This window comes from Salmo salar, chromosome ssa22 (assembly GCF_905237065.1).
Source record: "Salmo salar chromosome ssa22, Ssal_v3.1, whole genome shotgun sequence".
NCBI lineage: Eukaryota > Metazoa > Chordata > Actinopteri > Salmoniformes > Salmonidae > Salmo > Salmo salar.
In genome coordinates, this window is record NC_059463.1 from 6,336,120 (window position 1) to 6,342,861 (window position 6,742).

The following is a 6,742-nucleotide window of genomic DNA, read 5'->3' on the forward strand; positions in this document are numbered from 1 at the left end:
GCTGTCCAATCTTGTGAAACATAGACGTCTATGATTGGTTCAGATTCAGATCTACTTTCCAACGTCCATGAATGTCCGGTTTCGGTCGGTGCTCAGTGGGTGTGGATGCTTGTTACAGTAAATGGAAAGAGGATAGGTGTTAGGTGTCATTGTAGGTGTCAGTAAGAGCCTATGGAGAGGTGATATTAACTGAAGAGAGAGAGAGAAGAGACAGAGAAGGAGAGTGACAGAGGAGAGGGAGAGGGAGAGGGAGAGGAATGGGCTGTCCAGACTGTTTTCATAGTCTTGCTTTGACCACCAGACAACAGAAAGAGAAAAAAAGTGTTACATGCCAGTGGAAGTGAGGACAATAGCAGATGACCCAACTGTGGTTGATGACTATGATTTCCCATTGCAGCCAATTCAACTGCAGTAATTTCATTACAGATTTTTCTGCAATTCTGTTACGAATTACGAGTATTAATCATTTAATAATTCATAAACAATCTTGATATCAGTATAAACACAAACTAGGTCTACCTTTACTTACTACTTCTGTGAATGTCATTATCCTCCCTTTTCATGATGGAGAGAAATTTGAAATAAGGTATTTGGTAACGGAATTACAAGGCACAAGTCTTAAACTTTACAGCAGGCAAATCATTTCCCAACACTAAAATCTAAGTGTTGATATTACTTGGCAGGGGTCTTTACTTCAACATGATTGTGTTTTGATGTATACCTTTAAAGACTTTGTGTTAGATGTTGTCCAGGACCCCTTTTCCATCTGTTTGACTAGAAATCAAAGCCTTTTGCTTATTCCTTATTAATAGAATGGAAAACGGTAGAAAAATTTATATATGACTTATAAAATGTATGTGAAAACAATATTGTAAACTGTACTGTATTCATTCATTCAACACTGAATTTGCAGGTCCATCAGTTTCTACTAACACACACACGCACATGCACACGCAAACTCACACGCACACACACACACACACACACACACACACCACTAACAGCAACAACAACAAAACCTATGTGTGATTGGACTGGCCTAATCAATTGATAGTTGGACCTTGTAATGGTGGGAAGGGAGAAGGCTGCTCTGTGTGCTCTCTGATTAATCAACGCATTAGCCCCCGGAAAAACCCGTTTCAACTAACTAGCTCATCAACTGGGATTATTCTAGTAAATGATTACACAGGATTACCTGTACAATAGCCTTCGAAGCCCTGGCTTCTCACGTACCATTGAAAATAGTCGAGTCAAGGAGAATGAGATTAGGAAAGATGGCCACACGAGACTACCAGTAGACCAAATATTTCTGGCCTAACTGCAGTATGTGGGGTAAAATGAAGTTACCATAGCCTTACAATACAAAGCAACGTCAAATTTCCATCAGAGAATGGCCTTTTCTTGGTACGAGATGATTTACTATCCACTTCAGCAAAGTCAAATGTTCTGTCTGATATACCCAGGCTAATGCAGCCTGCTCCTACTACAATAGGCCTACTAAACCTCAGACACAAAAACTATATTCCTAACCTCCTGCTGCTCGATCTAAATGACTGTAATCAGTGGATGAATGGAAATCAGCTGCTTTGTTTAGAGAGGTGATGGAAGAAACCCCCCTAACTCCTATACCCCCTAGTCTCTTCGCTTCTACCATCTACTCAATACCCCCATCCTGCCCCCTCTCTCCACCAATCACAGTTCTGTGTCTACCTTATTCAGTTCTGCCCCTGAACAAGGCAGTTAACCCACTAGGCCGTCATTGAAAATAAGAATTTGTTCTTAACTGACTTGCCTAGTAAAATAAAGGTAAAATAAATAAAAATCATGACATCTGCTTTGTCTGTCTTTCTCTGTCTGTATTCCATCGCCAAACTGTACCACACTTCCTTTATAGCTTTATTAAGGACAAAAACATTTGATAACAATTTATAGATGTTATTCAAATACAAAATTCAAATACAAAAAACACAGAATTAATTGTGGATAAAATTCTGATATTGGAAAATACATTTAACTCACTACGCTACATGGCAACTGCACTGTGTTCCTCTTTTTCTGCAGTTTATATGTCTGGCTTTCACTGTATCAGATATTCCTTAAGCTGAAAGGATAGACTGACATCAGGGCATCTTACGACTATCTTCTTCTCTAAAGAAAATGTGTCGAAAATAAATAAGCTGTTGTCCTGAATTGAAGGATGAGAGAATGAAAGAATGCAGTGAGGTGGAAGACAGACAAAAGTGTGTGAGAGAGAGAGGGCCCGGGGAGAAATGAGAGGAGGGGTGAGTACTGTAGATCTGCCATGAATGAGAAAGTCTCCCCCTCAGTCACATGGCCTCTCCCCCTCCTTCTCCCCCTCTAGCTCTTGTCCCCCCCTCACCTCCCTCTCTCTCTGTCTCCCAATCTCTGCTCCCAGCCCCCTCTCTCCCCCACTCTCCCCTCAAACCCTCCTTTCCCCCTCCCCCCTCCTCCCACTTTCTCTCTGCTCCCAGCCAAGGGTGGGATTCTAGCATTTATCTGTAGCATCCAGCCATCGAGTCTCCTAGCAACATGGCATGGATCATTTAGCTGTCCATGCTCCATTTTCCCAAATTACCATGTAATGATGGTGTGTGTGTGTGTGTGTGTGTGTGTGTGTGTGTGTGTGTGTGTGTGTGTGTGTGTGTGTGTGTGTGTGTGTGTGTGTGTGTGTGTGTGTGTGTGTGTGTGTATTAATAGTATCAATGGAAACAATACAAGCACACACACACACACACACACACACACACACACACACACACACACACACACACACAAGGTTATTCTGTCAATACGTGTCATTCCCAGCTTCAGCAGGTGCATAAATCCTCTACAATCAACGTAGAACAGGCCAGGAGGGCTAGGTCCTCTGTTCTCAAAGCCTTGTGCCTCAGAATCAATTAGCATTTAAATTAATGACGAGCATAATAAACACACAGAATGCTATCTGCTCAGAGAGAGGCAGGCAGGCTGCTGCCAGCGCCATGACTCCAAATCTGCATCAGGAAATACATTGATACAGTCAAAGGAACACCGAAGATATTCAAATATCTAGTTTTCCAGTTAAGTAAAAAGGAAATCTGTTTAATTAAAAATAGGTCTGAATAGACCTAGCTATGTCATGTAATTTCTATATAAAAAGTCCCATCATTAAAGTGACTTGTAATTAAAGATGAAATTATAAGATCAAAAAACATCTGTTATTTGGAATAATATACTCGAGAGGAAATATACCAAAGAGAAAACCTAATCTTGTTCAAATGACCAGAGTGATTTTATTAAAAGAATGAACATACTTTTTATATTCATATCTGAGTCATTCAAATCAGACGGATGGTGTCTGCTGGTAAACACAACTACGCACACACATTACTCAGCGGGGTTCCCTCCTGACAGAATGTGTCCGTGTATTTCTGTCAGGCTGCAGAGAGCAGACACTCTGAGATGTTGGTGACACACACACACACACATCTGGCTGTTCTTTCCAGCATGTCACATCACACCAACAGACACTCAGTCCCCTGGGGCAGCACGAATACTGAGACACTCACTCACGCCAGGAGAGAGAGCGAGAGCGAGAGAGAGAATATAACTCCCTAAAGCAATGTAGAGTGCTCTTCATTACAAAAACGGATGGAGGAAGAAGAAAGGAAGAGAGGGAAAAAAAAGTGCCTCCCTAATATTACTCACTACTTACAGCTCCACCCCCACCCTGGAAAGGATGGAGGGATAGATTAGGAGAAAGGGGAAGGGATGAGGAGACGGATGAGGAGAGTGGGGGGTGAGGAAGAAAGTGCTTCCCTACTTCCTGAACATGACTCACGAATCCACCCACCCCCTACCTGTCCCGCTGCATTCTACAAGGAGAAGGGAGGGACAATGAGTGGAAGGGAGGGATGAAAAGAACAATGAGAGGAAAGGATGAAAGGAGGGATGACAGGGATGCTTCATCCCTCCCTCCCTCTCCACACGTGATTCCCATCATCCATACTGACTGTCCCGCCACAGTCGTGATCCACCCACACAGCTCTCCCACCACCCACGTCCCAGATACGTCACTGCAGGTCAGGGCCGCCATACAGTCCACAATCACACGTAGAAAGAGCGAACACCCAACCCAATACGCATCATTACTTTTTCTTAGGTTTTCCTTCTTTTTGGACACTCCCACCACTTGGGAAAAGGAGGCTGAGTGTGCGGGGTAACATGGCTGAAAGATGTGAGTGGATGGGATTAAGGGGGAGGAGGGTGGGGGGTGGGGGGAGAAAAAAAGAGGGAAACGGGATGACAAAGGGATGCTGGGGGTCATCTTTACCTACAACACTGACTGGACCTCTCTCTGAAGCATCATGGAGGATACCCCCTCACTATGACGTCATGATGTCAGAGAACACCCTGAGTGACTGACTCCCTCTATACAGATTTTACTTGATCTGACAGCACTAATACAACCAGACAGTGGGACAGACAGACAGACAGACAGACAGACAGACAGACAGACAGACAGACAGACAGACAGACAGACAGACAGACAGACAGACAGACAGACAGACAGACAGACAGACAGACAGACAGACAGACAGACAGACAGACAGACAGACAGACAGACAGAAAAAGAGGAGATAGAGAATGACACTGAAAATGTGCTCATCCAAAGAAAATGATGCAGTATTAGCTTATTGACTTAAAGCAAGATGTAATTTCAATTACATTGGTGTTTTACCAAATACTTTTTATTATGATTTGTTATTCTAAAATGTTATAAATGTGAAATTGGCACAATAAAACTCTGCATCTCTGAGGATTAAAGAAAAACAAACCACACACCCGTCAAGTGGATGTGCTGACTTGAAACCTTGAAAATAGTCAGGAAGTCAGGACACACTTCTCTCTATTGCAGCATAAGTGATTTATTCTCACCAGTGTTTCTCAGCAGTGAGCAGCTATACTGGACAAAAATATAAATGCAACATGTAAAGTGTTGGTCCCATTTTTCATGAACTGAAATCAAAGATCCCAGAAATTGTTCCATATGCACAAAAAGATTATTTCTCTCAAATTGTGTGCACACATTTGTTTACATCCCTGTTAGTAAGCATTTGTCCTTTGCCAAGATAATCCATCCACCTGACTGACAGGTGTGGTACATTAAGAAACTGATTAAACAGCATGATCATTCCACAGATGCACCTTGTGCTGGGACGATAAAAGGCCACTCTAAAATGTGCAGTTTTGTCACAAGTTTTGAGCGAGCATGAAATTGGCATGCTGACTGCAGAAAATGTCGAACAGAGCTGTTGCCAGAGAATTGAATATTCATTTCTCTACCATAAGCCGCTTCCAACGCTGTTTTAGAGAGTTTGGAAGTACATCCAGCCAGCCTCAAATCCGCAGACCACGTGTAACCACGCCAATCCAGGACCTCCACATCCAGCTTCTTCACCTGCGGGATCGTCTGAGGAGGAGGAGGCGGGGATGCTCAGGAGTATTACTGTCTGTAATAAAGCCCTTTTGTGAGGAAAAACTCATTCTGATTGGCTGGGCCTGGCTCCCTAGTGAGTGGGCCTATGCCCTCCCAGGCCCACCCATGGCTACGCCCCTGCCCAGTCATGTGAAATCCATAGATTAGGGCCAAATGAATTTATTTCAATTGACTGATTTCCCCCTATGAACTGTAACTCAGTAAAATCTTTGAAAATGTTGCATGTTGCCTTTATTTTTTTGTTCAGTATAGTTGTACCACAATGAGAGGGGAGGTTCAGTACCACTCTCCACTGATAGACTGCACTGTTGCCTCAAACTGCTTGTAGGCTCCTGCTTCCTTCCAGACTCCTGCCAGTTCTCACACAGCCTCCTCTCCTCTTTTCCTCCCTAATTTCTCTTCTATTTCTCCCATTTCCTCTTCCCCCTCCTCATACCCAAGCCCCACTTCATCCATGTCTGCCTCCGAATTATTGTGACCACGGCAACGATCTGGTAATATGGCCTGTGGACCGATTTACTATTACTGTACCAAGTCCACTGGCTTAAATTTCTGTAATGCAGCATAATGTTCATTCTAGACATTCAGCTTCAAGGTAAAAATTCAACATAAGCTGGCGGGCGGAGCAAGCAGAGCAAGGGAGGTGGAAAGGACAGGCAGAGCAGTGACTGTATGCTAGCAGGATGGTCTCCATATCTCTGATCATCTGCGTGTCTTTCCAGCCTGATCTCATAGACTAGACTAGACTTAACATTGTAAACGTAAATCCATAGTAAACGTGAATCCGGAACACTGTAATTATTTTGATATGTTACCTTAACCCTAACCCCTAACCCATAGCCTACATTAGCCACCTAGCTAGCATAGGTGTTAGCCACCTAGCTAAAGTTTGTAATTTGTACCGTATCATACGTTTTGCAAAGTTGTAACATTGTACAAATACGAATTGCAATACGTAACATATCACACAAAATGGATGATGGACATCCACAAATGAATACATAACATACAAAACGTAACATATCATACTAATTGGAAGGTCCAGGATTTACATGTACTATGTTACGTCTACCCCTGAGTCCAGGTTGATCTTTCTGAGAAAGACAAAACTGTATTGGAGGTGACTGAACTTATAGTACAACAGTTCAAACTAAATACAAAAATACCAGAAATCTACAGTAACAAAAATAAGGGGAATAAAACACTTCATTTAATTAATCTTGAAAGAAAGGAACATTAATA